Raw genomic sequence first — 24,119 nt, 5'->3', positions numbered from 1 at the left:
TGTGAAAGCCGTATATATTACCACTTACTGACAAGCAGTGATGACTATATCAGAATAAGTCAAAATTAGTTTAAAAATAAATTTATTTGGCCATAAATATATCAATGTGACAAGAGTGACTGAGTTTGCTAATCGTTATTCTTGGTTTTACAGACATGAAATTTCTCTTCAAAGGCGAGTGAGAAGGGGGTGTGATATAGAGATCGGGAGATGAATGAACCCCTGAAGTTTACTTTGGAAAACTTCTGGTTTTTAAACCACATCCAGATTATAAGTGCGGTGCTTTGGAAAGTATCACGTGAGTTACAGTAAACTGGCCTGGTTAAAACAGAAAAAAAAAGAGGGCATCAATAATTATGTTGAATGAGGGGCACCTGGGTGGCTCAGTTGGTTGAGCATCTGACTTCAGTGCAGATCATGATCTCTCAGTTGACAAGTTTGAGCCCCACGTCAGGCTCTGTGCTGACAGCTCAGAGTCTGGAGCCTGCTTTGGATTCTGTGTTTCCCTCTCTCTCTGCCCCTAACCTACTTCCATTCTGTCTCCATCTCTCTCAAAAATAAATAAACATTAAAAAAAATTTTTTTTAATGTTGAATGAGATTTAAATATATGACCCCTAGTTTTTGTTCCAGATTTGTTGGAGATCACTGTTGTCCACTGTCTTGGCCATTAGGGGACTGATGTAGGAAGAGTGGATACAAGTATTTTCAGCTTGAAAAACATTTATGGTAAGGCTGTGTTATAATTGTATGGACAAAAGCCCGTTTTTAGATATACAGTTCACCTGAATGAAGAGCTAATTAACCAATACTATGGGAAGACACTCTTGACAGATGTTTGGCAGTTGAATGTGGCATGGAGGGAGCTATCTCAGGCTGGGATAAAGTATGTAAATATAGTCCATACCATAGTAATTTGTTACTGGGAAAAGAAAGTCACTGGTACGCGACTCTATAGTACTTATTCTGGGTCTTACTTGGATGTCTTGTGCACAGCGTAGACCTTAATAGCAGCCATCTCCCATGGAGGGTTCATGGCAGCGTGGCAGGTTAGGAAAAGTGGGGGAGACATAACTTGTAATCCCTGAGACAGTTTGTGGAGATTAGTTGTTCTCTCAGCTTCTCAAGAGGAGAAGAGACTGATGGGCAAAGCAAAAGAGAAATCTGGAAGATGATATACAGAACACAAAGTGGCTATGCTACACTCTTTCCACTAAGCCTCCCAGAGTGAGTCACAGCAGGAGGCACAGATTGAAGCATATCAAGGTGTTCTTCAAGAAGTTATCCAAATGCGTAATGTCACACACTAGGAGAACTTGACCACCTCCAGTTGTGAAATAGAAAAATGGCTACTCTTTCCTTTACCAAAATTGGATAGCTTGTTGTTGGTGAGACCAACCTGTATGGTGTCTTCTTTCTCCCCAGCTGAATGGTGGGCATAACTTTTGCCTCTACATTCCTCTGTAGACCAGGAAGGGAAGTTGAATCCAGTGGTGATGTGAGAAAATGGTCCCGGAATTTTCAGAGTACACAGGTTCCTCTGGTCTATGGACGTGAACTCTAGGGTGGTTGGAACAAAGCCACTTATACCTATACCTCAAGAGAACCCCTTTTGAGTTCTCTTTCTGAGGACCTGGCTGTGAGGCAGTTTATGTTGCCTGGACCCTGTGAGGTCTGTTCCAGCGCCTGGTCTCCCCTGCTCTGCAGAACATGAGCTGAGAAAATGTGCTGTAGTCAGACACAACCCCACCAAGAAGAGTGGAGTCAGCCTGGAGAAGATAGGAAGCTGCTATACCTGGAGATGCTGGACACGCAGACAGCAGGACTGACAAGCTGACGATCAAGGAAGTCACTAGAAACGAGAGACAGGGAGGAAGGTAGGCCTCATACTTCACAGTGAAGAGGCAGAGGCATATCCTCGGACTCACATTACTTCAGAGAAGAAAGTACAGACATCTGTCAGACAGTAAGGAAAGATAGCCAAGTTGAAGCATGTTACGGTAAAATAGGATAAAAAAAGGATTTTTCGATACAATGAATTGCCTCAGATCTGACAGGGAGATGTGACTGGCATTATACCATTAATAGCATTTAAGACTAAAAAGACAACTGACATAGGCTTGGCCAATTTTTCAAAAAAACATACTGGAAAAAAGCCCCCCAAATCTCTCATAGTGAAGGGAATGCTGTATTCCTTTATATTTTTCCCTCTGGGCAGGCATGGAGGACATGTGTTACTTCTCTGTGGAGAATGTCAGATTTTCAGGTAGCCATGATGTGAGTGTGAATCATCTTCTGTAGATCATAAAAAGGCAATTTTAAAGTAGTGAAACCAAGGTGATTTTGAAGGAAATGTTATAAAGAATTATAACGAACAATGATTGGAAATGGAGGTTTGGGCTGTGGAACCTGTATCTTTGAACTTACCCAGCGTGGCCTGTGGGAAAAATAAAAGAGAAGCCCCGATGAGGCATGGTCTGACTTGATCTGATACACAATTATACAAAGGATGCATTCATATTACAATATTGTAAACAGGGAAAGAGCTGTGTATGATAGCCCATCAAAAAAGTGTGTTTGAGATCCAACACCTTGATACTAAAAGAGATATAGTCACAGGGCACCTGGGTGGCTCAGTCAGTTAAGCGTCCGACTTCAGCTCAGGTCATGATCTTGCAGTTCATGAGTTCAAGTCCAGCACTGGGCTCTGTGCTGACAGCTCAGAGCCTGGAGCCTGCTTTGGATTCTGTGTCTGCCTCGCTCTCTGCCCCTCCCCTGCTCATGCTCGGTCTCTGTCTCTCAAAAATAAATACACGTAAAAAAAAAAAAAAAAGAAATATAATCTGTGCATGAAAACCACTAGTTAGAAACTTATACTGTTCTGTACATGATTTTAAAATATCAAGATGGGGCACTTGGGTGGCTCAGTCACTTAAGTGGCCAACTCTTGATTTTGACTCAGGTCATGATCTCATGGTTTGTGAGTGTGAGCCCTGCATTGGGCTCTGTGCTGACAGCACATGGAGCCTGCTTCAGATCCTCAGTCTCCCTCTCTCTGTCCTTCTTCCACTCGTGAGCTCTCTCAAAAGTAAATAAATGTAAAAAAAAATTAAAACCATGAGAATAAATATTTTTAAATGTTCTCATGCACATTGGAAAGCCTGAAATTCCATGCATTGCTTTGATGTCTCTGAGCCGCCCCCCCACCCCCACCAGAGCCTCACTGGGAGTTCCCTGCTTTCCTCAGGTCTGTCCCCAACAAGTGAGAAATCTCACACTGGGTAGTTCCCTATCATCTGGCCTCACTGTCCCCCACCTGGACTTCAACCTAATAGGTTCACTTTTCTGTAGGCCAGCAAAATTACCAAGACAATTCCATCCTTCTGTAGGGACCAGGGGTCACCTCCCACTCTTGCCACTACAGAGCCTACGTCTCATGGCCCCTGCTGGTTCATCTTGCCATGTGGGCCTTGCATGCAACTCCCATGTGGGCCTTGCATGCCGTGTAGTGCCCTCCTCCCCCAGGCTGGGAGTATTGTAAGTGACCCACTGCCATTACTGGGGACTGTGCATTTGACCATCTCATACCTTTTAGGGCCTGGGATCCCTACTTCACCAACAGGGTGAATAGGAGGTGGTCAGAATAGCATGTAGGCATAAGCTTTGGTGTTTCTCCTTCCTTTCCCAAATGCATCCTGGCAGCCCTTGTAGCTCCAACCAAGGTCAAATCAGGACTTGGTCTCTTAGGAAGTTTTTGCCGTGTTATCAATGTTTTCAAGTGAGTTATAGGTTCTCCCCGTGCACTGCAAGGTCCTATGCTTTCTTTGCCTGTAAAAGATAGCTCATCAAGCTCTAATCCAATAGCCCAATAAAAAAGGAACAATAGAGACAAAACAGTTGAAGAAATCATAATGCATTTTATAATTCTTCCTGAAATCTGGTCCAAGCTGGCCTGGTTAGAAATCCATTTCTAAGAAGAAAGAACTACTTTTAAAAAGAAAAGAACTTTTATGAACCCTTGCTATTATGCATGGCGCAGAGTTATATGAAGAAAATAAATCATTCTAATATGTTTACCAAAGCTTATAGTTACTCGTGACAATAAGAATGGGTGTTAAGTCCATAGATTAGGGGTTGCAAACTCAACTCATGACAAGAACCAGGCAGGTAATTAAATGGCTGAAGCAGGGTGGAGGATGATCTAATTTTAAATGTTGGCAACTAATTAAAATGTATTAAAAGTCCTGCATAAGCCAAACAAAACACATCTGGGGACCACATGTCCAAGGGCAAGCCTAGAGCAACTTTTGAAATCCTGTTAATTCTTCAAGGCCTGAATTGTGGGCATGTCCATCCAAGAATCCTATGACTGCAGGGGTGGGTCAGGCTGAGCCTGCCCTTCCTGGAGCTTTTATTGAACTGGTCATGAGAAGTACAAACGATGGCCCTTTTGTTCCCTCACTGTTGCTTCAGTGGGGCTTTTATTCCTCGTAGGATTGAAGGTCCTTGGGAACAGAGACCATGTTTTATGTTTCTCTCATTGTTTTCACACCTTTTAGTTCCTGACTCAATAATAATAATAATAATAATAATAACAATACATATAATAATGGCAGCAGCTACCATTTATAAAGCTCTTTCCATGAGTCTGACCCATTTCTTTTTGTAAAAATTTTTTTACATTTATTTATTTTTTGAGAGACATAGAGAGACAGAGCACAAGTTAGGGAGGGGAAGAGAGAGAAGGAGACACAGAATCTGAAGCAGGCTCCAAGCTCCCAGCTGTCAGCACAGAGCCCGACATGAGGCTCGAACTCACAAACTGTGAGATCATGACCTGAGCCAAAGTCGGATGCTTAACCAACTGAGCCACCCAGGCGCCCCGAGTCTGACCCATTTCTAATGGGTTTTACTTATATGATTTAATTTTCACAATCCTTGTGAGGGAGGTACTATTGTCATCCCATTTTACTGATTGGCCAGCCAAGGCGTGGAGAAGTGAAGTGACTGGCCAAGGTCGCCCAGCTGGTGAGATGTGGAGCCAGTTAATTTGGCCAGTCGGATTCCACAGCATGTGTGCTCAGGCACTACAGTACAACTATTAACTAGTTCAACATAGTTGTTTTCTAGCTAAGAATTTTAAACTTTCTTGCGCCACAATGTTTCGCACATAGTGCTAGTGACTCTTAAGATGGTGAGCTGAAAAACCTTTCTGTTTTATTTCCGCCTCTCTTCCCTTTCTGTCTTGTGTCCGCTTTTGATTCCTAATAAGGGACGGAATAGTGGAATTAACATAGAGCAACGATCCCCGTAAGATGCCAAAATAGCCACATAATATTTGTTCTTACTCTTTGCTCAAAATTAAGCGGATGTCGGTGCAGGCTCACCAGTCTGGAAGTTTTGTGTGGGCACTCCGCAGCGGAATCGCCAGATAAGAGATACTGAACAGTTTTGCGAGAAGAACTTGAGAGGAAAGAGGGAAGGTCTCGGCGGTGAGGAGTTTGCCCTTTCTGCAGTTGACAGCGGTGAATAAATTACTGGTGAGATGAACTGGGAAAGGGTCTAGGGTTTTGTGACTGCAGGCATATCAATATTTGACCCCTGCTTCATTAGTGTTTCTTCTCTAGGTGGAAGAGAAACGATTCATGCATCGGACTTTTTCATTGTGTACTCAGGATCATAAAACATATTTGATAAACATTTCTGAGACCAAGTTGCTCTGAGATTGTGTTATCGTTACTAACTATTCTTTGTGTAATAGCAGAACTTGTTTTGTAAGACACAAATGACCCTATTCTCCTGGTCTGAATGGAAGATGGAGATTTGCTCGTCACATCCACCCATGTATGTTCTGGTATGTTCTAAGTTTATATTATTATTATTACCTTTTATTTAGAGAGAGAGAGATAGAGAGCAAGTGGGGAAGGGGCAGAGGGAGAGAGAAAATCCCAAGCAGGCTTTGCACTGTCAGTGCAGAGCCCGATGTGGGGCTCAAACTTGCAAACCGTTAGATCATGACCTGAGTCGAAGTCAAGACTCAGAAGCTTTGCCAACGGAGGGACCCAGGGGCCCCTGTTATGATATGTTCTAACACCATTTGAGAGTTGCTTGGCTCTCCGGCTGTTGAGAAAAGCCTTAACGGTTTGCTTTCTAGAGCCAGGATGCATGCACTGTGGGAGGATGTAGAAAAGAATAAAAATGGACTCCTTCACCTTCTCTATCTCAAGTCCTCTCCTGGCCAGACTGCTGCAGACAGAGGTGGCACAGGGCCTCTGGACATAGCCCTTCAATGCTGCTGTGAACATGAATCATGATGATATTTTGAGAAGTCCTTCTACTGATGCTCAGGCTGAAAGCCGTGGTCACTTGACCACATATCTGCACCTAACATGTCAACATCCTCTCCATACACCTCAGTCCTTCTGCTGCCAATCACAGCTTGTCTATCTGAAGTCCCATCCCCTCAGGACCCTGCATTCTTTGCAATGATAATGGGTCCTAATGGAATAATTTGAGAGACTAATCTCTGATAATGTTACTCTTCTCAAGAAAAGTCTATTTTAGTCTAGTTAAAATGCAGAGCACCTTTAGAAGGGCTTTATGGAGTGACAGGAAAATTGGAAATTTCTGACAGACCAATCAAGAGGAGATATTTTGGTGAGTGAAGCCTTTTATAACTCCACAACTTATGCCAGCTAAGGAGACGGCAGCTGCCTAAAACTCATAGATGTGCAATAACTCATGTAGCAGTGATCTGGCCGTGGTCACACACACACACACACACACACACACACACACACACTCCCTCTCACCTCTTCAGGATATATGAATATTAACTCACGGTGCTACACTGAAAGCCTAGCAACCAAAAGGTAGAAGTTTGCATAGTCTAACAAAAAATGCATAGAAAATTTTATCCGATATAATTTGACATTTAAAGGGGTATAGAACAATTTGATGATGCTCAAAATTTTTCAGCACCTGAAATATTTCATTATTGAGGAACGTTTAGATATATTTTGTTATGCCCATCAATGAATGTTGTACTATGCAGTTATTTAAATAGTCAGAAAGGAAGGTGAGCGAACAAATTCAAAAAGTACACACACACACGCAGAAATACACACCTATATATTTGTGAGACCATACATATTCCAGTGTAAGACAGGAAGTCTATAGAACAATATCTGAGCTGTGTGTGTGTGTGTGTGTGTGTGTGTGTGTGTGTCTGAGGATGCCTCTAATGTTAAGCTTTATCTTTCTTTGCATTTTGGACAATTCACGTGTATCATTTGAAAAGTAATTAATAGACGAATGCAATGGTGATGAAAGAAATAAGTCTCTGTGTGTCACGACAGCACCAGCTCTTGATTTGTTACCAGATAAAGAGGCAGACAGCCTCCAGTCCTGTTTTTCCTCATCTACAAGTTGTACTATATCAACATGGTCCTGGCAAGCAAGGCCCAGTGTTTCTATATCCTGATGGGAGAAGGCAAAGGGTAATTAGTGCCTCCCGAAGCAGGAAAGGCAGGTGGGTGCTGGGCTTCATGTCGGGCATGCAAAGCCTTTCTCAGCAGAAGTGAGGGTGCTGGAGGCTATCTTGGTGGCCGTCCTGGCCTGGAAGCCAGTGTGCTTTGCTCTGTCTGTTCCTACAACACACTGCCTATCCTAACCCCACTTTTAGCAATTTCCTCTTGCTTGATTTCACAGCACCAGTGAGTTAGCTGCACTAGCTGAGTGTTCTGCAGGTTGACTGAGTGAGCACTTTTTGATGAGAACCTCTCCCAAGTGACTGCTTTTGGTCAGGATCTTTGGTGTTGGGACAACTGCAGACTCTGGCTTCTGGGACCACCTGAAGACCCTAAGGTCTTCTAAGCTCCTAAGACCCTAAGCTCCTCTAAGTCTGAGGAGCTGTTCTAGTGTCCTTCAGCCTCCCTGCCAAGCCTTGTTATGAGGGGCAAATAAATAACAGAGATTGTTTTTACATTACAGTAAAAATGACAGAATTCTGCTTCTGTCCCCAGTGGAGCAATGGAGACTGCATTTGCCCATCCATGTTAAATAACCAAATCTAGAAAAATAATTCAAACAATGGGTTGCAGAAACAGGACACCAGGCAGCACAGGATACTGATCCACAATAGAGGAGAAACAAACAAGGTAAGTATCTATGATTGTCCTACCTTCCTTCCTAGAGAGAGTTTCCATGCCATAGCACAGGGAGGGGGAAGATAGATAGAGTCCAGAAGTCTCCCTGAGTTAGGAGAGATAGACTTCAAAATTTTGTTAAGCCCAGGTGGCTGAAATTTGCAGGGAAGAATATTGGAGAAGAGAGAGCTGCTCCCCACATGAGAGGGGCACGGAGAGCGAGCTCTGGAGATCTCAAGGCTCCCAGCTCACCCTGAGTCCTCAGCTGATAGTGATCAGTGCATGCATCTGAGGAGACTATTTGAGGACAGGGAAAGAACTACTGGAAAGGGAAGATTGAACAACTCACAAAGCTTGCACAGGGCGAGGAAGGCCTCGTGTTTTTCTAGATAGCTTAGAGAAACCCTATATTGTGTGGACATCAGAGTTGGTTCTAGACTAAAAGCTGTTGTGGTTTCACCCAACAAAGCTTGAAGTAGAACCTTGAAAGGTTTAAACTGTGTATTAGTAACTTAGCCGCACCTTGGGATAAAACTCAAGAATATTTAAAGGTATGGAAAAATACCCAACACTCAATAAGATGAAATTTGCAAAGTTTGGCCTCTCATCTAAAATTACTTGTCAGGCAAAGAAGCAAGGAAAGGCAGCCTGTAATGAGGAGAAAAATTAACAGAAAGAGAGAAAGATGACACAGACAGTATAAAAATAGGCACAGAGATTAAGATTTATTATAAATAGACTCCATATATTCAAGAAGGTAGAGGAAATAATGACCATATGAAAGAAATATGGAAGATATGAAAAAGGGGCTACTCAAACTTTTAGATAAAAAATACAAAGTCTGAGATGAAAAATACACTAGAGGAAACTAATGGTAGATTAACTGCAGATCACACATTGTTGAGGAAAAGATAAGTGAATATGAGGACATGAAAGAAGAAAAGAAACCATCTAAACTTAAAAATAAACAAAAGATGGGGCTTAGTCGTTAAGTGTCTGACTTCGGCTCAGGTCATGATCTCACAGTTTGTGAGTTCGAGCCCTGCATCCAGCTCTGTGCTGACAGCTCAGGGCCTGGAGCCTGCTTCAGATTCTGTGTCTCCCTCTCTTTCTGCCCCTTCCCTGCTCATGCTCTGTCTCTCTCAAAAATAAAATAAGCATTCAAAAAAACTTAAAAAATAAAAGGTGAACCATATCAGCTCTGGGATGACTTCAGGTGTTTTAAGGTAAATGTAACAGAGAATTCCCCAAACAGAGGGGGTTAGTACAGGAAAACTATTTGAAAAATAATGGCTCTAAAGAATGAGAAGACAAGCCACAGACTAGGAGAAAACATCTCTAAAAGACACAACTGATAAAGGACTGTTATTCAAAATACACAAAGAACTCAACTCTAAGAAACTGAGCAACCGGATTTAAAAATGGGCAAAGGAGATGAACAGACACCTCCCCCGAGAAGATATACAGATGGGAAGTAAGCATATGAAAAGACATTCAACATGCACACCAACCAATGGCTAGAACCCCCCAAAATGTCAACAACAAATGCTGATGAGGATGTGGAATAATGCAAACTCTCATTCACTTCTGGTGGGAATGAAAAAAATGGTACAACCACTTTAGAAGACAGTTTGACAGTTTCTTACAAAACTGAACATATTCTTACCATACAATCCAGCATCTGCACTCCCTGATGTTTATCCAGATGAACGAAAACTTATTTCCACACAAAACTCTGCACAGAGATGTTTATAGAAGCTTTATTTACAATTTCCCCAAACTGGAAAATAGATGAATCGATAAATAAACTGTGGTACCTCCAGGCAATGGAATATTATTCAGCTAAAAAGAAATGACCTACCAAGCCAGACATGGGAAAAAAAACTAAATGTGTATTTCTAAGTGAAAGAAGTCACTCTGAAAGGCTACATACTGTATGATTCCAGTTATATGGTATTCTGGAAAAGGCAAACATGTGGAGACAGTAAAAAGATGAGTGGTCACCAGTGGTTCCATCCTAGGAAGGAATAAACTAGCATAACAAAGGGGATTTTTAGGGCAGTGAAACTATTTTGAGTGATACTACAGTGAAGATTAAACTCTGACAGTAAGCTTTGAATGGTAACCATGTGTCAATGTGGATTCACTAATTGCAACAAATGTAGCAATCTGGTGTGGCAAGTCCATAGTGGGGGAATGAACAGGAGGCTCTGTGGGATGTTTCTTCATTTGCTTCTCAATTTTGCCGTGAACCTAAAACTTCTCCCCAAAATAAAGTTTATTAGTTAAAAAACAGTGGCCAGAATTTTTCTAAAGTTGATAAAGGTAATAAACTCAGAGGTCCAAAAATTTCAGCAAGTTGTTACTACAAATAAAACCAAAAATGAAAGTGTACCATAAAATTTCTATTCAAATTGTTTATAACCAGTCACAAGGAGAAAATCTTAAAAACACTTAAGAAAAGATACATTGTGTACAGAGCACAAGGGTAAGAACAAGAGCCAATTTTTTCATAACAGAAGCCAGAAAAAAATACAGCAACCTTTTTGAGATTTAAACAAACAAAAACATGTCAACCTAGAATTCTATGTCCAGTGAAAGTATCTTTCAAAAGGAAGAGGAAACAAAGCCTCCTTCAGACATACAAAAGCTGAACGTGTTAATTACTGTTAGACTTTTACTCTAAAAATGGTAAAGGTAATCCTTTGGACAGAAGAAAAATGTTACCAGATACAAATCCCAGTTTACATAAAGGAAGGACTAGCACTGGAAGTGATACAATGATATAAAAGCTGTGTTTTTGTTTCATTTTACAAATCTCTTTACAATATAGTGCAGTGTTTAAAATTAACAAGGCTGAGGGGCGCCTGGATGGTTCAGTGGGTTGGGCGTCTGACTTCTGCTCAGGTCATGATCTTGTGGTCATGATCTTGTGGTTCATGGGTTCGAGCCCCTCATCAGGCTGACAGCTGGGAGCCTGGAGCCTGCTTCGGATTCTGTGTCTCTCTCTCTCTCTGCCCCTCCCCCACTCACACTCAGTTTCTGTCTCTCTCCCAGAAATAAACATTAAAAAAATAAAATTAACAGGGCTGAATTTTGGAATTTATAATGTATGCAGAAGTACATAGAAGCGTGTTTGTTCTCTTGACTATAAGAGAGCAGAGGCTGGGAGACGAGCCATTCCTCAAGAGGAATGTAAGTGTATCATGGTAAGGTCCTGTTATTGAAAGTAGACTACGGTAAGTTAAAGAGATACAGTAAAATCTCCAAGGCATCCACTAAAAAACCAAAACAAACCAATAAACAAAAACAAGTCCACAACAAGGTATAGCTGTTAGATCAATAAAGGAGATAAAATGGGATAATAAAAATATTTTATCCAAAGAAGACTGAACAGGAGAGAAAATGGAACAAAAAGTAAGTGGGGCACATAAAAAATAATAAGCAAGATAGTCGCGTTAACCACAATCCTGTCAATAGCTATGTAATATGCATATGGCTGGACAGTCCAATTAAAGGGCATAGAGCCATATATTAAATTTAAAAAGCAAGTCTTTAAAATTAAAATTAAAAGTTAAAATGCAGTCTGCCTACAAGACACACATTTTAAGTGTAAAGGCACAAATAGGCTAAAAGTAAAAGGATAAGATAATATGTGACATACTAACATTAAGCAACAGAAAGCCAGATTGGCTTAGGTTTGGCCAGGATATGTTACACTGAACACCAAATGCATGAACTGTAGAAAAAAGTGATTAAATAGAACTTCACTGAAACTAAAACATTTGTTCTTTATAGGACACTTTTACAGAAATAAAAAGACAAGTCATTGGGAAAAATGTTTTTAAAATAGGTATTTGACCAAGGGCTTACATTTAGGCTATGTAGAGAACACTTACAATTCAAAATTAATATGACAAAAACCTAATTTAAAAATCGCTAAAAGATTTGACTACTTTACTGAAGAAGATATATGGATATCATATTAATACTTTATAGGTTGCTCAATATTCAGAGTTCTTTATGGAAATGTAAATTAAAACCCCAAAGAGTTGTTCATATAAAGCTTCTAGAATCCCTAATATTAAAACACTATTTTAAGAGTGGGTAATGACCCGAAAGAACTGAAATTCTCATACACCCAGATGGGGATGTAAATGGTGAACCATTTCGGAAAAAAGTTTGCCAATTTCTTGAAAAGCAAAAAGCATACCTACTAGATGACACAGATATTCTACTCCTAAGCATTTATCCAAGAGAAATGAAAACATTTGACTGCATGAAGATTTGCATAAATGTTCATAGGAACTGTAATTTTTTTAAATTTAAGTTTATTTATTTATTTTGGGGAGAGGGACAGAGAGAGAGAGAGAGAGCGCGGGGAAGGGGCAGAGAGACAGGGAGAGAGAGAATCCCAAGCAGGCTCTGTACCAACAGCATGCTGCCTGATGCAAGGCTCAAACCCATTAACCATGAGTTCGTGACCTGAGCCGAAACCAAGAGTTGGACGCTTAACTGACTGAGTCACCCAGGCGCCCTGCAGCTTTAATTTTTAATAGCTAAAAACTGGAAACAACCCATATACCCATCAGGAGGTAAATGGATAAATGCCTTGTGGTATATCCATATGATGGAAAAATAATCAATGATTTAAAAAGAGTGAACTTTTATTTTTTTCAACAGTTAAAAAATGTTTATTAATTTTGAGAGAGAGAGAGGGAGAGCATACGACTGAGTGGGGGTGGGGGGTAGCTCAGAGAGAGGAAGAGAGAATCTTGAGCACGCTCCACACTGTCAGTGCAGAGCCTGACTCTGGGCTCAGTCTCATGAACGCAGAGATCATGCCTTGAGCTGAAATCAAGAGTCAGTTGCTTAAATGACTGAGCCACCCAGGCACCCCCAAAACAGTGAACTTTTAAAATACACAACATTATAAATGAGTCTCTAAATAATTATGTTGTGTGAAAGAAGCTAAGTGCCTACCTACAAAAATGATTACGTATCATATGATTCCACTTATATATAATTTTAGAGAATGAAAATTAGTCCATGTGATGTAAAGCAGATCATTGGTTGCCTGGGGTGGGTTTGGGGGGAGTCGTGGAAGGGCAGTAAAGATTGATAGAAAAGGGGCTCAAAGAAACTGTGGGTATGATAGACAATGTTCATCATAAGGGTGGTGATGATCTCACGAGTGTATACATATGTCAAAACTAATCAAATTATGGTCTTTAAATATATGCAGTGTTTTATGTGTCCATTATACCTCAATAAAGCTGTAAAGTTTTGAAGATGCCAGATGAGACATTGGTAGAACAGGGATGGCCTCCCAAAATATGGCTACCTGAATCCAAAGTATAACTCTGTGCAAGCTAATCAGCGTCTGCACCAGAGGTTGGGACTTCCAGGTTTAATAGCAAAGAGAATGTTCAGGGAGAGAACTTCTTTATAAGGAGAACTCAGGGTTTGGCTTTGTGGAGCAGTCTGTTGTACCATGGAGTTCAATACACTCTATGCTGCATTGCCTTACAGTACAGACCCGTAGAAAGGAGAAAGGTAGGTTATTTGTAGATGAAATATCAAGGGAACACAATATAGCAACCAGGCACTGGCTTTGATAGTCATGACCTTAGATCTTAAACATAGGTAACAAAAACATGTGGAAGGTGATCTGGTACTGAAAGTTATGAAGAAATGGTTTTCTAAAGCCACGTATGAAAATTAGCCTCACCTTTAAATATCCGGGTATGTCCAAATGCCGTTACAATACACTGGTTGCCATTAGGATGGAGTAAAGCACAAATACTCTTCTGTCTGGAATAGATGGATTTCATCTAAAAGTATCAGCAAAAATTTATTTTTACATGTCAATAGAATTATATTTGTATTGCGTTGTAAGAAATATTATTTTTTAATTTTATTTTATTAGAAATGCTTATTTATTTTTGAAAGAGCACGCACACAAGCAGGGGAGGGGCAGAGTGAGAGAGAGAGACACACACAGAATCTGAAGCAGGCTCCAGGCTCTGAGCTGTCAGCACCGAGCCCATCGTGGGATTTGAACCCATGAACCGAGAGATCATGACCTGAGCTGAAGATGGATGCTTAACCAACTGAGCCACCCAGGCACCCCTGTAAGAAATATTATTATGTTCCTGTTACATACCATGAAGAAAATGTTGAGGAAAGGTGAATCTTTATGGCTTATTTGACTTTATTAGTAGAACCAGACTCAAGAAGAGACCACCTGAACCCAGTAATTTAGATTTCATATTCTTTTTATTGTAATATCGTCCATGTTGTTTCCTTAGAGTCCTACATTAACCCCTCCCCAAGAGGATGGGTTAAAGGAACTCCAAGAATTTGGTGGAAAAAAATAGAAGTGACAAATACATATCACTACAAAAATTATTGTAGTTATGTTGCTCTTAAATAAGATTAGAAGTTAGTGAAGTAAAACATTAGCAAATGTGGAATAGTCTCCCTGTCAGAAATCCTTAGAGCCCCTAAACATACTATGTAAATATGGAATATATTATGGCTTAATGCGCTCTCTGACTGTATAACAATTGTAGTATTCTAGTCATCAGAAAAAAAAAACCCTACCTTACAAACCTTAAATATTGTGGACATATTTTACCTTTGTATCATATGTACCATCATGCCAAGGGCTGTGACTTTATGGTAGCTGAAAACAGATACTTCTCTACAAAATGTAATTTTATGTTGATTTTATTAATTTTGATATATAATGAAATTTTTTTTTAATGGATAAAAAACAGGTTGGAGTTGTGTGAGTCAGACTCCCATTAAGTGTAATTCCTTTTTTTATTCTGGGAAATTCTCTCTTACATTTTACAGCATAGACCCCAAATCCAGAAATTACTAATTAGTGATCTTTATCTTTTATGCACATCTATCTCTACAGTGATGAGATCCATACGGTGGGTGCACAAAAAATGCAGTCACTCATTATTGTACAGATTTTGCCCAACATAAAAGTAAATTATATTGAACTCACTAAAATTTTATCAAGGGATTTGTAAGAAGATCTGCTAATTTGGTTATAGAAGATCCTTAAGATGGGGGAGACTGGCTGGCTCAGTCAGGAAAGCATGAGACTCTTGATGTTGGGTTGTGAGTGCAGGCCCCATGTTGGGCCTAGAGCTTACTTGGAAAAGAAATGCTTAAAATTCTTTAGTAATTGTGAAAATATGTAAAAGAGAAGAATGATGATTTCATGGGAAGGAAAGCCAAAACCATAACAAAATTCCATTTTAAGGTACAAAATGTAACGTGTTCCATGGGATAACAAACTCTACCTGACCGTCACGATCTGAGTCCCATGTGGTCTAATAATGAATATACTGTATACAGTAAAAATAGGCTTGCTTTGACACCACAAATTGTATTTGGCGTCCTAATCATTTATCACCTCTCTGTATATCTTCAGAAATAATGGCTAATTGAACAATCTATTCACACAGAATATTGCAGAAGGTTTTAATGAGGCAGAAAATGTCAACATTTCAATGGGTGATAGGTTTTGTTCAGAGCAGCTGGAAATTATGAATTGCCAATTAGGAAAACTTTGGTAATCTGGGTAATCTTTGTTGCTTGTCCAGGATTTATCTGAGTTTGGGAGCCATAAATTTGGGAATAAAATAATGACCTGGGGGATTATTCTCTTATGTTGTGAAATATATTTGTATAAAATTTCCAATTTCATGTTATGCAGATTGAACCGCATAAAACAGCATTTAAAAGGTGAATCTTTATAAAATTAATTAGTAAAACGTAACTATTTTGGTTTATTGACTTTTTCTGTTCTCTGCAGAACATAAAGGGAAGAAGAGAATTAAAATGAACGTTTTCCAGTTGATTTGATCAGTGTAGACAGCTTAAGTAATTAATCTGGGTATCAAAACAGATCATTTTCCACAAAAGAATTGTATGATTTGTATGACAAGCAGACTGTGCAATTGTGAAATAATTCCTTACATTTGTGTTGTCTGAACCTAAGTTTACCAATTAACCTACTTTCACAACTGATTTTGCAGAACCTACATGGGAAGAAAGTACTCCTTGACAAACTCACCCGCAAAAGAACATATGTGTAAAGAATTTCTCTATGTGAATAAATAATTTTGATAAAACACATCATTAAATGAAGAATGAGGGCATCTGGAATCTTTCATGTACCTTTTGCTTCTGTGATGGATCTTTAGGGGAACATTTCTCAACGTTGCAGTTAGAACTTCGCATCTTTGATTCTTTTGGATTTGGAAGGTGTCTTCTTTGATTTCTATAGAATAGTCTGGTTTCCATTTACCAGAAGGTACAGATAAAAGAAAGAGAAGACTATTTGGTGAAAAACTACATGATTCGTAATATTTAGAAGGCAATTTATTCTGATCAGCTGAATAACCCTAATCAAAATGTGTGAACTCTGACATTATTTTGTTCTCCACTTGGAAATGATTTCTGTCCTTGGACCTTGATCCACATGTTGCAAAAGAATATTTTAAAAAGAGAATAATTACCCACCATGCTTTGTCACAGTGTCCATTTTTCCCACCAAGGGAATGGCCACTGCCACCTGAGAACAAAAAAGCTCTCTTATTTACTAACGACGTCCTTAGTTTTCCTTTGTGTCATTTTCCCCCTTATGTATGTGTTTTTTTACGCTTCTTTGCCATCCTGCTGCGAGGAAGAATAGTAATCACATCTAATTAGAAAAAATTAAAATGCTATGACTCACAGAAATAATGAAAGTTGATTATTTTTTATACAAGGCATAAATCCCAGACCCACATTTTACCCTTCAAATTAGCTTACAAGCTGGTCAACAGCGTGGTAACAGTATTGTGAATGTTTATCGTGGTGCTCTTTTTTCTACATGCACCACGCTTCATGCTGTCAACCGTGTCATGAAAGACTCATCTTCTCTTATGCAGAAAAAGAGAGGCCAGTTTGATTTTATTTTTATTTTTAATTTTTAAAAAAAAAATTATTTTGGTTAAGTTTATTTATTTATTTTTGAGAGACAGAAAGAGTGCAAGCAGGGATGAGGCAGAGAGAGAGGGAGACAGAGAATCCCAAGCAGGCTCCACACTGTCAGCACAGAGCCCAAAGTGGGGTTGAACTCACCAGCCATGAGATCATTACCGGAGCCACAGTCAGGATCCAGACACTTAACCAACTGAGCCACCCAGGCACCCCAAAATTTTTTTGAAACCTTATTTTATAATGTTTTGAATTTCTTTCTTTTAGTATGTTAAGTCACAGCAACAAATGATAACGGGGTAATATCTGTGATTAAAAAAGAACTAACTGGGGCCCCTGGGTGGCTCAGTTGGTTGAGCGTCCGACTTGGGCTCAGGTCATGATCTCACAGCTTGTGAGTTTGAGCCTCACATCGGGCTCTGTGCTGACAGCTCAGAGCCTGGAGCCTGCTTCAGATTCTGTGTCTCCCTCTCTCTCTGCCTCACCCCCCCTCGCATTCTGTCTCTGTCTCTCTCAAAAATAAATAAACATTAAAAAAAAAAAAAGAACTAACTAACAAATGTCTTTGGTTCTCCTTTTTAACAAGCTCCAGAAGTCTGTAGAACATTGTTTCCAATTTTGTTCAGATTTTTCCAGGTAAAGAGAAATAAAATGCAGTGTAGAGATCATTGCTTCCTTTTAAATGATGACTATTTTTTTCCCCTTCCTGTTGGACTCAGCGTGAATGTTCTTTCTAGTTGTAGTCCAGTTCACAAAGATCCCTCCTGCACACAGGCATTGTCGTCTAACATACGCGGGGTGACAGTGGAGCAGAGGGAGACATTATACACAAATAGATTTGTGCCATAAACACATATGGGCATAAGGGATTGTCTAGATGGAAAGAGAAAAAAGAAGCCAACATAAAAACTTCAAAAGGATTGAACTGCAATTCTAGCATGCAAGAAATTCTCATTTGTCTATCTACCTATCTGACATAAGATTGTAGCTTTCTGAAATATAATGCGTTAAAATGTTTTTTTAAGTCCAATGATAAGATAATTCTGATAACACATCGGCATCGTGTGAACATGGGCCTATTCATCTGAGTCCGATACCCTCTTGGGGGGATAAGCTGCTTTTTTACTCCACAGGTGGGTGTATGTGAGCTGCAGCCATATTATATGTAGCTAAGTCAGCGGTGACTGTAAGAATTGGACAGCATTAGACACTGTGAGGTGTATTTATGTGGTGGAACAATTTTCCTGTGATGTCTTCTCAGTGTGCAGTGAAGAAAAAAAAAGTTCCTGGAACTTCTATTAACAACTTTGCTGATGAAAAGAAGATAGGAATCATGGCGGCGGGGGTGGGGGGGGGTGGGTGGAGAATATACAAATGTACAAAGTTACCTTTAGAGAAAGAACATCAGTGAATATTATTCCATGCTGAATGAAGAGAAGGAAAATATAGTGCCTTCTAGAAATTGAGAGTGGCTGTTTTTAAAAAGAGCAATTTTTTCATTGTGATATTTGTATGCTTATCTCTTCATTGTCTGCTTTTTTTGCATGAAGGGGTGTTGTTGGAAATAAATGCGTATCATAAACCTAAAGTGGCATTTCAAAATGGGTTCTGTGAAGGTTATTGTGTAGGAATAATATATTATTGTTCTATGTTGGAAAGAAAATGAATACATTTTTGTTCTCAAATGCTATCTCATATAAAAGTGGAGTCAGAGTTCAGGTTGTTCCTACAGCATGTGTTTATCTTCTTGGAACTGTCTCAGTGTCCTTTTTAAGTGTACGTCGTGGTCAGCCTTTCTCATCATATCCTTTTGCAAACATCCCCGATGCCCTCGAACCCCTCTTGCTTTATCAGACTCATTTGGCAAAACTACAATGCAGGCAAAATCCAGCCCCCAGATCAACTCTGCACCTGTGTAAAGGAATGTGGCTAGAGAAAACACAGAACAAAACACAAAAACAGAACTCTGCCACCCTCTCAGTGTGTGCAAACCTCATATGCCCCTGCCCGCCAGGATCCAGCCCTTTGCCCACTCTCCTTCCTCATCTTGCACTTTCTTCTAGCTCCTTACCCTCTAAGTTCAACCCCCTTCCCAGATGTCCTTGCTTCCCATTTTCCTGAGAAAGTTGAAATGGGAAGAGAGCTCCCACAGCCCCCCAGCACCACATGCTGTCTTCTCATGTTTCATAACATGAACTCTCTGAGTTGTGCACAAAAGCTGTCCCATCTCATGTACTCTAGAATGCTGTACCAATAATTCTTCTCCTACATCATAAATGCCTCACCCCCGGTGGGATTATCCCTTGAAAAACACACTAATCCTATAACTTTTCCAATCTTAAAAAAATCTATTCCTTTCTCCCCCACCAATTACCCCATTACACCCATTACACCCCATTTCTTTGCTCCCCTTTACAGCAAAATTCCTCGAACAAGGCTGTGTATACATATGGTCTCCAATTGTGTTCCTCCTCTTGTCCTTGCAGTCCGTCTGTTCAGATCCTTTCATACCACTCTGTAAAAACTGCTTTGGGAAGGGACCACCAGGGACCAGCTCACTGAAGAGCCCAGTAATGAATTCTCAATCCACTTGATTTGACCTATCAGCGGCATTTGATATGATTCATCATTCTTTGATACACTGTTTTTTACTTCCACAGTAACACACAGTGTCAATTTTGCTCCTACAATTCTCTTCTTGGTAGTCTGCTGCTTGTAATATGGATTTCCTTTGCTATTTTAGAAAACTAAAGAAACAACAAACAAAAATAACCTCTGCAAGCTTATGGCAAGTTACAGTCAGGGGCCAGGAGTAAGAACCCCCTAAACCTTTCCGACAGCAAGCATGTGTTTGCTACAACACTTTCCATCTGCTGGGCACCCTTGCCTACTTTGAGCTCTAATCCTTAATTCACACTGTCTGCAGGAAGGCCGATATGGCCCAGAGAAAGAAGTGTTACATATACACCACATAGTATAAGATTTGGGTACTGTGGTGATTTCAGCACACTTGCGTCCTCTCCTAAGTGTTAGTAGACCCCATGTTTTTCTCCTTGCTTTTCATTATATATATATATGTGTGTGTGTGTGTGTGTGTGTGTGTGTGTGTATACACACATATATACATATATACACATATATATAATGAAATAATATATATAACTTGTATTAATATATTATTACAATATTATAGAAATTACATTATTTAAATATTAATTAGTATCAATTGATATATTAATTATATTAATACAAATTATATTTGTATTTATATATATGTTATGTATTATATATTTATATGTGTATGTATATTATATGTATATGTTATATATATACACAAATTATGTTTGTATTTAAATATATATATTTATATTATATATATACACATGTATATGTGTATATATACATATATATATTAAGGTTTATTTACTTTGAGAGAGACAGAGAGAGTGTGCTGGGAATGGCAGAGAGAGAGAGAGAATTCCAAGCAGGATCCACACTGCCAGCAGGGAGCCCAACATGGGGCTCAATCTCAAGGTACTGAGAGATCATGACCTGAGTCAAAGTCAGACGCTTGACTGAGCCACCCAAGCTTCCCTCCTTACAGGCTTTTGTAAAAATCTCAGTTGATGACAGCTCAGCCTTTTTAGTTGCTCATGCTCAAAACTTAGAGTCACTGTTCTCTCTTGGCTTTTTCTTATAACTCACATCCCATCAGCACCACCGTGTTACCATCTAGATCTAGGCCACCAGCATTTCCCACCTGAATTACTCCAATAGTCCATGGCCTGGCATCCTTGAGTTGACACCACCCTGCCCCTGCTCCCAGTAGTCTATTTTCAAAATAGTTACTAGAGTTATTTTTAAGAAAGGTTATGCCACACTTCTGCTCTTAGACCTGCAGTGGTGACCTGTTTTATTGAGAGGAAAGCCACTCCCTGCAATTAGTTGTAAGCCTTAATATGGTTTGGCCTCTGGACCATGATCTTCCTGATCCTATTGCTGGTAGTCTTTTCTATTCTCACTCTCCGCTTTATGATTTCCTTTCTGAGTCCTCAAACACACAGCACCCTCTGCACTGGTTGTTCGTCTGTCTGGAATGTTTTTCTTTCAGGTACTTCTGTGGCCAAATTCCTCATCTTCATCAAGCCATCAGCTCTTTTCATTTATTTTATTTTTTTATTTTTAAATATGAAATTTATTGTCAAACTGGTTTCCATACAAACCCAGTGCTCATCCCAACAGGTGCCTTCCTCAACACCCATCGCCCACCCTCCCCTCCCTCCCACCCCCCATCAACCCTCAGTTTATTCTCTGTTTTTAAGAGTCTCTTATGGTTTGGCTCCCTTCCTCTCTAACTTTTTTTTTTCCCTCCCCCTCCCCCATGGTCTTCTGTTAAGTTTCTCAGGATCCACATAAGAGCTGAGCACCTCTTTTTAAATGATAGGTTGGTCCTTGCCTGACACTCCCATCTCTTCCTCCTATGCTTTTTCCATTACTCTGATCAAAATACATCATTCACTTGTTTTGTTACTTATTTATTGTCTGTCCTGCCTCACCCCCCTAAAATAAAGTTCCTCAAGGAAAAGGATGTTTGTCTGTTTTGTTCACCTAAATCAGAGGGTCTCACACCTAAGTGTGCAGCTGAATCAATCACGTGGAAGGCTTACCAAATCAATCATTGCTGGACCCCACTACTAGAGTTTCTGATTGGAAAGTATATCCTAGGATCCAAGAATTTGCATTTCAATCAAGTTCCCAAATGATGCTAATGCTCCTGGTCCAGGGACCACACTGTGAGAACCAGTTACCTACAGAGTTCCTGGCACACGGTTAGTACCTTATAAATAGCTGTTAAATGAATGAATGAAGTTGTATCTCATCCTAATTTATAGTTCGGAGTGCTATTGTGATTGAATATGGTAATTTGCTATTCGTTTTTCTTCTTTGGTAAGTTTCTTATTCATGTACATTATCGATCGCTTTGTTATTAGGAAGTTTGCTGTATTTATTTATTGAGAGTATTAATTTTTGTCTGTCACGTATTGGAAGATGTATGTCTTGTTATGGCTTTTGCCATTTAATATTGTTCAGACTCCTTTTTTGATGGCAAATTTAAATTTATGCCATCAAAATTATTAATAACCATGTGTAAATTTTGACTTTATATGTCAATTTAAAAAGTCTTTCCCCATCTTAAAATCAGATACATAGTCATTGATTTTTGAAATATTTTCTTTACGCCTGCTCATTTTCTATTTAACTCTTTAATTCATGTGATATTTCACACATGGCATTTGAAAAGGCCTATTAACCTAGGTTGATATATATAAGCTGATAACTGGAGCTTTAAATTATTGTATTTTTATGGTAGCTTTTAGTATCTAATAAGGCAATTTCTTATTTATTTATTTTTTAAAGAGTTTGATAATTCATTTTATTTTCTGCAGGAGAAGCTCCATCAAATTAAAATAAAGTACTATTGAAAGTTTTACTGGGGGGCACCTGGGTGGCTCAGTCGGTTGAGCGTCCAACTTCAGCTCAGGTCATGATGTCACACTCCTTGAGTTCGAGCTCCGCATCAGGCTCTGTGCTGACAGCTCAGAGCCTAGAGCCTGCTTCAGATTCTGTGTCTCCCCCTCTCTCTGCCCCTCCCCTGCTCATGCTCTGTCTCTCTCTGTCTCAAAAATAAATAAAAACATTAAAAATAATTAAAAAAAAGTTTTACTGGAATTGCACTTAGAGTTACAGATTAACTTTTGGAGAATTTAAATTTCTATAAAATATAGGAATTAGTTTTCCTATTTAATACCACAGTATCACAGAATAGTACTAAATTAAGTCACTTGTTTTACAGTTGTCAGTATGTTTTTGTAGTTTTCTTCATCTTTGCTAGATTTTATAATTATTACTTGGTTGAATCTTAAACCTATGTACATGTTTTTGTTAATGATAGTTTTCATTATATGTCTTTATTATATGCACATTGTGATGTGGTTGATTTTTACATATATAATTTCCACAGACTGCTTCATTGAACTATCCTATTGATTTGATTTCTTTTCTGTCATTTCTGTGTCCAAGAAGAGCCTCATTATTAGGTATAAATAATGACATTTTATCCTTCTTTCTGATTTCTTTATGCTTTGTTTTCGTATTTTCTTGTTCTATCGCATTAGCCAGAAATGTCAACATTTGTTAACATATTCCTGGTGTTAGTGGCCATCTTTTTTGAAGTTCATTCATTTGCTTAAGGATAGGATTCAATTTTAGGTGGTTCAGCTATATATGTATTAGTTTACAGAGACATTTTAAGATCAGAAATAAAATAGAAATTTCGTTAATTCACTGTAAATTCGTAAGACTGTAGAGTTGGGACACGAGAGAATTGCTACATCCTACTGTGTGTGTTCCCTTTCCCCACACTGATATGTTGAAGTCTTAGCTCCCCAAACTGATGGCTTTGATACATGGGGGTCTCTGGGGGCGATGAGATCACGAGGGTGGAGACCTGGTAAATGGAAGTAATGCCCTTCCACAGTACCCCTTCCGCCACGTGAGGGTACGATGGCAAGTCTACAACCCAAAAGCAAGTCCGTACCCGACCCTACTGACACCTTGATCTCAGACTTCCGGCCCCCAGAACTGTGAGAAGTAAGCTACTAGCCAGTGATGTTTTGTTACAGCAGCTTGGACAGACTACGACGGGATGTACGTATTAAAGAATGTGGGGTCAGTGATAGTATAGGAGATTATTTTCTGTTTTGTTCAAAGGTGAAGATAAAAACAAATGATGGAATTATAACTTTGTAATGGAGACTAAGTTTATGTATTTAAAAAATATGTGCCCCCCCCCCGCCCCATGCATCTACAGTTTAAAGTCTACTACAGATAGAAAAGAGTGCAGACTTCACACTCAGGCATACCCACAGCATGGGATAATTCATTTTGTAAATGTATTCCTACCTTT

General features: G+C 39.4%; 1 protein-coding gene across 1 annotated transcript in view; it reads left to right on the top strand.

The window, feature by feature from the left end:
* Nucleotides 1-17,143, top strand: part of DTWD2 (DTW domain containing 2) — a 525,766-nt gene extending 508,623 nt beyond the window's left edge. Inside the window, exons 25-29 of the mRNA XM_053220002.1 lie at nt 5,366-5,539; nt 5,761-5,853; nt 7,382-7,498; nt 8,024-8,158; nt 16,207-17,143. The gene's annotated coding sequence lies outside the window, so the exon portion shown is untranslated. The remainder of the gene's footprint in view (nt 1-5,365; nt 5,540-5,760; nt 5,854-7,381; nt 7,499-8,023; nt 8,159-16,206) is intronic.
* Nucleotides 17,144-24,119: the final 6,976 nt, after the last annotated feature.

This window comes from Acinonyx jubatus, chromosome A1 (assembly GCF_027475565.1).
Source record: "Acinonyx jubatus isolate Ajub_Pintada_27869175 chromosome A1, VMU_Ajub_asm_v1.0, whole genome shotgun sequence".
Classification (NCBI taxonomy): Eukaryota; Metazoa; Chordata; class Mammalia; order Carnivora; family Felidae; genus Acinonyx; species Acinonyx jubatus.
The sequence above is the reverse complement of the archived record's forward strand: the minus strand, read 5'-3'. Positions and strand labels throughout refer to the sequence as shown.